Genomic DNA, 8,999 nt, shown 5'->3' with positions numbered 1-8,999 from the left:
TGTAAGTGAAAATATTTGTGATCTTTTTTTTGAATGTAGCGATTTCCCACTGAAAACCTTTAGACTCTACTTTGAAGGCTTAAGTCCGATGGGGTTTGCAGCCCACTTAAATCTGTTATTTCCCTCCTTGTGTTTGTGTAACCTAATCTGCTCCTCAGCATCTGTGTTCAGTCTCTGTCAGAGGGCCATTTACTATGACCTCAACCAAAGAGAGTTGATATTAGAGCCGCGATTAGCACCAACCTCCCTCCAGGACTGAAGTATCAGAGGCTTTCATCTGCTGCCAACGTGTACTTTACAGGCTATTACACACACATACACCCAGCATGTAAACATATATCACAGACTTTTCAAGAAATATCTCAAGATTTGTATTTTACTTTATAGTAAAAATGGAGCAGTTTGTTTACAGTGTCAGTTTTATAGTATGTATCTATACAGCAGTGCCTTCTCACTTTTCCTCAACTGGAGCGTGAAAGTGCCTGCGTCTCTTTTTCCATCTAATGATCTTTTTGGAGAGAGTGATGGAAAAGTAACGGAGAGGTTTTTCAAACAGTGAACTTGAAACCCAGACACAAAGGCTCCGGATCAACCCTCCCCCAACACTTCCACTATCACTATCTGGATTTATCAGGGGCTTCAAGCGTGCTACACATAAAAGACATAGAGCACAGAGCACAGCAAAACTCACAGACACTCCACTGTGGAAAGTCTAGCATTGAGCTATACTCTACTAGCAATTATATATCATGCCTTTGAAAATGTATTGTCTAAAATCTAAATTCTGCATAAAAAAGTAAATCAACATCTAATTATAAATGTTTAGTGATGTTTGGTTGTGGGTGGAGCGTACACATATTAGGGCTGTGTATTCCCAAGTATCTCATGATACAAACATGTCCAATTCAAAGTCCATGATACAATCAAAGACTGTATCACTAATTGCCAGCCGCGGTATTCCAAATAGAAGTGAGCATGGACACACTTCTGGCTCCATGAACTCCAATCCACTGTCCCCTCTCTCTGTAACAGCTGCTTTCAGGCTCATCATTTTGGTCTTAAAATGTTCATATTAACCTGGTCGACATAGGCCTGGTATTTATTTTGTTATTGTGTCCGTAAATCAAGATATGCTTACGCTAGCTCCTGCTACAGCCTCGCTCCAGTGGCTCTTTGGTTGCTATTATATTTGTGGTCAGAATTCGCCCTATAACTGCTAGCCTCAATGAGCTTCATTTGACTGGGGCCGGACGCTATGGGGGACGTCACACTCATTTTAGTTCACTTGTTTATACTTATATAGATACAATGCAAACCCCAATACTCAGACCTTGATACAATACATGTCCTAATGCATGGATAGATTAAAAATGGTGTTAAAGGTTCACTAAATCAGTGTTTTGATTATGAAGCTGAACCAAATGCATCAGAATTTTCTGTTCACAATGCCCTTCATGTCAGAATTCCTTTCCTGATAAGTCACTTTTTCAGCCCAGCAGATACAGCCTTAATGCAGTAGTGGGCAGCTAGTTAAGTGTATAACTCATCAATTTATGATTCGTTTCTGTTGTTTAACAGTATCACAGCATAGTATCTCTGTGTCAATACACATATTGCCAAGTGTGCATTTCCATAATGATGTATTGCTGTATCAATAGTATGAGTACAGCCCAAACACACACGCGTCTTATGTTGAATGTCTCTCTAATGTAAACGTCGTAAACGTTTAAGTTAAAATGTATGTTTCATTTGTTTATGTTATGTCCTCCAACCCCCCATGCACTGCCTTTACCTCTTTCTTTTAGTACTTATGACGACTCAGTCAATATAAATATAAAGTGAATCAAATGTCTCAGATTATCATGAGTTAAATGTCACCTATTAAAATCTGCCTTGTTTTTGATCAGAACGTTACAACTCCATTTTATAGTTTTTGTCATGACTTACATAAAATGTAATAAAAAAATAATAAAATGATCTGATAAATAAATTGAAAAATAACAAATTATTTGCTATATTGCTTAACCCAACTGAATAACAATCCAAAGAAAAAATCTACATGCAAATGGTATTTAAGAAGTAAAAATAGTAAAGAGAAGTATTTATACAACTGTTAGCTAGCTCATGAGATGTTAGCCAATGACTGTATGTAGCCTTTTCACTGGGATATTTTGTGTTTCTTTATGAAATGCCCCCGACTTACTAGAGATGGACCGGTATGGGTTTATTCATGACTGATACTGACTGTTTAGAATCCAGAGCAACTGATGCCTATAAGCTCTGCCCATATTTTTGGGCCGATATGTTGGATTGATTTGGATTATTTTCCCTAAATTATGTCATTTAAATTTACTACAAATTCACTCCAAGCTCTGTTTTACCATAAACCTATAAGAGAGCAGTGTGTAGTCACGTATCTCTTCATATTAAAGTGTTAAAATAAAGTGTTGTGTGTATTTTTAGGTGACAAATACCCAAATATCAGTCTATCTCTACAACTTATCTACTACTTATCTATCTTTTTATATTCCTTGTCTGAGTGTGACCTAATGCTGGTGGGCAGTAGTATTTGAAGTGCCTTTAAAACTGTGAAATCCACTTTTTCCCCAGACCACACTGTCCTTAATGGGCACCCACTAACCAGAACCATGTGTGAAAAGTACTGCTCCTCTGTCCTTCATCAACATTCCCCTATTTCTATTCTATGTACTATATATATTGTACTTTTTACGGCCAATTTCTCCATATGTATTTGAAATAAATATGAAAATGGTTTTAAACGTGGTGAGATGTTTTTCTTTATCAGACCAAGAGAACAGTCATACAGCTCAACCATGTAATTTAGCCTTTCTTGCATCATATTTTCAGAGGGAAACGAGGGAGGAAGTAGAAACAATGGGGTTGTGAAATGTGTCTCATCCTAAGGAAAACAATAAGTCGCTGTTGGTTAAAGCTCTGACAGTAAGGATAGGAAAGGAGGAGAGGGAATCTGGTGAACTGAATCTCTGAAACGTTCTAAGCAGTCATGAGGTCTAAGACGTTTTCTGCAAACTGATAACTGCTCAAAATGACATGTGTTCTGTTAAAAATGTGTATCTGTTAATTAAACGAGGAACTAAGCCAGTCCAAACATGGAGCTGAAAATAAGCAAAGGAGAGATGTTTGCCCGGTAATTTGAAAGTTTGCGGTTCAATCCTTACTATTTAATCTCACTTTCCCACAGGGAAGTGGGATGTCCATGAATGTGACAGTGAGGTCATTGGCACATAATGGCAGTCATGTATCACTCAGCCTCAGGGCAGCTGTGTGGAATGAATAATGTACTTTATATGAATAAACCTTTGTAAAGTTTAACTTTTCAGATCTTTTAACCATGTTATAGTTGTTTCCCCCTCTCATTTACACTCTCAAAGTTGTTTTTGCAGTATTTCGTGCATGTTTGGTCAATCTTTAATGGCTTATTTTCGAGATGTTTGCCATTTTCACCGCCACCAGTGTTAGCCCAATGCTCTCTACTTACTTTGTTTTTCAATTTTATTTTCTTTATCGATGATACAGCTAGGATAGGACATAGGACAGTGTTCTGTTGTCATTTTGGTTTTTTTTGGTTTTTAAATATGCTACCCGCTAGTGTGGTGTGCAGCTATCCATAGGCTCTTTGTTGTGATGATATCAGTTGCCATTGGCCACCACAGCTTTCTAATGCGGAATTCAGTGAACGTAAGTAATTTTAGATGTGATTTAAAATGTGCAAATTATAACATTATGTCCCACAGGTGTCATAAATGATAACTATATAACAGACAGAATAATAATTATCAATTATTTAGCGTCCTGAACACAACAGGAGCGCATAAGAACATAAATGGAATGAGTGAACTTTGACCTATTACTAAACAGAGCATGGGGCCAGTCAGAGGGCTCTGTGTTTTTATGAATCGTGAAGCTTTGATGATGATGCGGACAATAACATGAGAAATTATGAAAAAAGACACTAAAAAGTTGAGGTATAAAATGTAGGTCACGTAGGTAATTCTCCATCTGATCCCGGACTTTACACACAGCCGTTAAACCCAGCCACTGATGTCACCAGTAAAACAGTCTCAGTCGCCTCTTGTATTGTTAAAGCTGCAAAAACCACTCTTTCTTTGGCTCCGACCCGGTGTGCCATTATGTGCCTCCATACAAACTCAGTGACAGTAAACACAGCGTTGCGTTTCCTGTGCGCCTCCGTCATGTGTACTCCACTGACCTCTGCGCACAACAGGCCTAATGACAGGGTACCAGTGCTGTGGAAAACCCAAGCAGTAGCAACCAAACACACGGAAATGGATGGGCAAATATACGGGGAAGTCATATTAATAACAGAGGGGCTGATGTGGCTCTCTCCGATTTGTTGTGAGAGCCAAATCAGAAATGCTGGAAAGAAAACCCACAAATGTTGATTTAAGAGTGATGGGACAATATTGAAATTTGGTGTCATGATCATCATGGCCAAAGTAGCTGCGAGATTAAGTCATTTCTAAGTGTCAGTGATCAGCTTTGGTCTTTTAGTCCTCTGTCAGTAAAGGCATGCGGTAATGGAAGATTTTGCAGGAAGAAATCATATTATTTTTTGCGTTACATGGCACTCATTAAAAGTCGGTAGTGTTTATGTTCATGGAATCAATACTAAATGCCATTTATGTTTTGTTTTTGAAAAGAAAATCAAATTGAAAATCAAGATAGATCAATATGAGGAAAAAAATCTAGATTATTTTTTTTCCCCATCGCCCAGCCCTACTGCACACTGTCTGCAGCTAATAATAACATATTCTTATTTCTCATCAACCTTAAAGTAAACGCCAAAAGCAGTGCTCTGATTGGCTGCACTTGTGCAGTCCCAAGTTTCATTTTACCATCTGAAAAGCTGTTATGTGCGGTCAAATGAATGCATGTGGATAGTAACGATGTGCTACAGGGTTTGTGAGAGCTACGGACGAGTTGTTTTTGTCAATATCGCCCACCCCTTTAATATTACTAAGCTGGTCAAAGTAGTTAAAAAAATGTTGTTCATGGGTAAATGCTGAAGAAAATTCTATTTTGTTTTAACTGGCCTAAGGCTTTGGCTCTTATTCTCTACTGACAATGGTGCGAGTAGTGATTCATGCTGCTGTTCTATGGGCCAAAGCAAAGCTAATGAGAACAGTCTGTCTGCACCGTGTTGGCCCCCGGGGGTCCCCAAACATGACATCATACAGTACTGTAACAGTCAGACAGGGAGTAATGATGGAGAGTAGTAGAGTCCAAAATTAGATCTCCCATATACACATAAAACCTCTGCTACAGTGCCCTGCTTTAAATATTTACACCTCTGAGCAAAGAGAAACTCAAAATCTAATAATTAAAAAAACTTGTACAGATGCAGAGCAGAATGTTAATGCCTATGTGAGAAAAGTGTATAAAGTGTGTGGTGAGTGGTTTTACAGCTGCAAAACATATAGAATAATTGTAAAAAATAAAGCTGATACTTTGCGGATTTCGCCTATTGCGGGTTATTTTTAGAATGTGACCCCCGCAATAAACCAGGGACCACTGTATTCCAAACAGTGCATTTTGGCCAAAACGCACCAAAAAGGAGGAAATGCACATAAACCTGTTTAGTGAGTGCTGCTTGATTTATCTCAATGACTTGTGGAAATTTAACATGAGGGGAAAGACAGGTGTGTCCGCAGAGAATAGACAGTTCCACTTTCTGCACCAGAGGGACATTAAAAGTGGTATGAAGTAAAAGTACTTGCCAATTCACAAAGTCAGCGTCGGCATAGTAAAACAACACACTTTACCTATGACACTTGGCCCTGTCTCTCGTAATCCATCCATCATAAGGAGCGAGCGTCCCAGCAGCTGTATTGCCCTTTTATTATCCCACTAATTCACATGTAGTGGAATTTGTCCCGGGCCTGGACTCTGCATTGTCGGTAGCACTACATAAAGAGTGCACGCATCAGCGGTTTCTCCTTTACATGTCTTTGGATTTGGCTCTGGATGAGGCTGGGTAACATGGTAGAGGCACTACACTACACCTGGCTTAGTAAATATGGTCCATGGTGTCAATATTAGTGAAGGGCAGAGTGAGTTTTTCAGTAACTACTCTGCTGTTTACGAGTAATAGATATGCTATGGTACATTGGGGTCATTAACATAGCCAATGTTTTACTGTGGCACAAAGTTACAGTCCACACAAACAATCAAAATGTGCTGAAAGAAGGTTTTCCTCTGAGCTCTTCCATAAAGTCCCAGTACAACAAATTGAGATCACTGCACAGAAATACACACAGATGTCAAGTATAAAAAGTTGCGGGTAAAACATAGTACAGTATATCCCTTTGTGAGTTAAAACAATAGGAAAAACTTCTTATTGTACTGTGACAGAAGAGAGACAGAAGTGCACTGACACTAACATGTTCTGACTTGGATTTAGAAACTGATATTTTAGTTATTTTAAGCCAAGACATTACACTACCATCTAACAATAGCCACACAAAACACTTTCTCAAACTTGGGTGATTTTGAGCTTTGGCACAAGAAATACAGACAAACATTTACTAAAGGGACCGGAGTTGTTTGAAGCCGAGTCTGAATGGGAGGACAACATAAGTGGGACATAGTTAGAGGAAGACGGAGCCGCATGCATTCAGAGTTCAGATAAACACGGTCCGCCTCTGTTCCTGTGGTGCCTGCTTTCCTAAACATCCAATGACACATCTATCATCCTGCAGACCTACTCATGTCTGAACTGTAACAGTAAGACGCGGGTAGCAAAAAGGACAAACGAAAGACAGGGTTCGAAAAAAAAAAAAAAAAACTCTGGGCAAAGTAAATTCTATCCAAATTGTCTCTTAGAAAGAAGAGCAGAGGCATTACTGGAAAGTAAAGATGTCTGCACTTTTCTCACAGTTGAATTTGGAAACGGTTTAAAACCCTTTTCCCAAACACGTTCAACAGGGGCTCTCTCGGATAATATAGAGCTTCATTTAAGAATAATTTCAATCTGGCTTCTCCCTGGTTATATTTTAGTAGAATAGCAGGGTGCTGTCTTATGGTATGTCTCATGCATGGAGCAACAACACTACAATGTGTGCTTTTTCACCAATGAAACAACAGCAAGAAAAGAAAAAGAAGACATTGAAAGACATTAGGTTAAGGTATATTTTATTGTCCCCATAGGAAAATCTGTCCTCTGAATTTGGCCCATTCTTTATTGTCACTGGGTCAACCTGTTTGGAGCAGTGAAAATCACAGTGCTGTTCTTGGGGACCCATCTCCAGATCTAGAGTGAGGCATGACCAGGGCTACTTTAGTTCAACCAATCACTCACTCAATCAAATATATTTATTAAGCGTTTCCATTAAAAAAAAGTAACACAAAGTTCTTTACAGTCATTAAAAACAATCACACATGCCCTTCCACCCAACCACCCTACAGCACAACTGCCCACCCCCACACAACCAAACAACCCACACATAAACGCAGTCTCAGCCACAGACAGGTGCACAAACACACACACACATACAAACACACACACAGACATACTCACACACTAAAATACACAAGGCTATGCACAGTAAAACATGATGATTTTTATCTATTGTGCATGTTTAGGTAAAATGCCATAAGCAGCATTTTATTTCCCCGTTTTATTTAAAATCTGCGCTTTGCCAGACTTTTTGGACAACATCATCTTTACAGACATAATGGTACATGCAATACATTCAACCACCTCAAGGGGGGCTGCTCTCCCATGTGAGGATACTGTGTTCTCTCTCTTGGATAAAAAGTTAATATGGTGTAACTGAACAAGGGGGTTTGTCTGTTAGTACAGTATGATTGACAACATGTTCTTCAATTACTTGCAGAAAAGCAGTTCTGGCACTCACCCATGCATAACTACACAGACCCAGTGGGCTCGTGTTTCTAATCAGCAAAAGCAATCTGAACCATTGTGTTGTGATTAGCCCCTCAACGCCATTTCCTCCAATGTGACCTGCTTTTCACACTCACCCAGGAAGAACCTTTGCTAATAATGCATATTACACCAGTGCCAGCTAGTTCTCATCAATAAGTAAACACATGATAAGGAATGCACTTTAACAAATAGCTTTGTGGATTGGAGGCTTAAACAAGTGGTTGAAATTCACTATTTCTTATAGTTACACATAATCCTCTTACATAACCTACATTTTACCTATAGCACAATTTAAACAATATGAGTTTATCATGGTCATACATGTGCACAGACCTGTGCTGTGGCTGATTTATACAATAGCAGCACCACCTGCTGGCAGTTACACTTAATGTCAAATATTATCAAAGGAAAAACACAAATGCATAACACATACGTGTGTAATCACTTACATTTAAAACTATAAATTGTTGAGAGTTTCCTTGTTAAAAATAAGCCTCATGACTTACTATGAGTAGAATCAAATAATATATAATATAAATATAAATATGATTTAAAACATAATATTCTAAACTTTGTCATTTTTTAAAATATATTCCAACATTACTATAGAAATGTAGGCCTCATTGCAGCCTGTTTTAGCAATAAAACTATGACCAAATTAAACTTGTAGGTGCTGAGCTGTAAGCAGTTGCCGGGGAACTACACCAAACAAATCCTGAATTCAGACCAGAGCACTGAGCGCCTCAGCCTGTTTTCACTGCCCTATCCGTACATTAGTTTTAACAGGCTGAACTGAAGTAGATAGTTTTTGTCAAATGCATATCTTATGTAACCACCTCACTCTACACTGGACTGAGGTTCTGTACTGATCCATGAAACAGGTAAGAAATCTTTACTTTATTGTGTCAAACATGTTTTAACTTGATACTTTAGCTGAAATGGAGTGTCTTGTTATTGTATAATGACAGCAGAAAATGTAAGTGGCTATTGGCTATGTAATCTTTATGGTATATTATTGTAAAAGTTTATTGTGGTAATCTGTTCTAAGATG

Source organism: Periophthalmus magnuspinnatus, chromosome 19 (genome assembly GCF_009829125.3).
Source record: "Periophthalmus magnuspinnatus isolate fPerMag1 chromosome 19, fPerMag1.2.pri, whole genome shotgun sequence".
NCBI classification, from domain to species: Eukaryota; Metazoa; Chordata; class Actinopteri; order Gobiiformes; family Gobiidae; genus Periophthalmus; species Periophthalmus magnuspinnatus.
The sequence above is the reverse complement of the archived record's forward strand: the minus strand, read 5'-3'. Positions refer to the sequence as shown.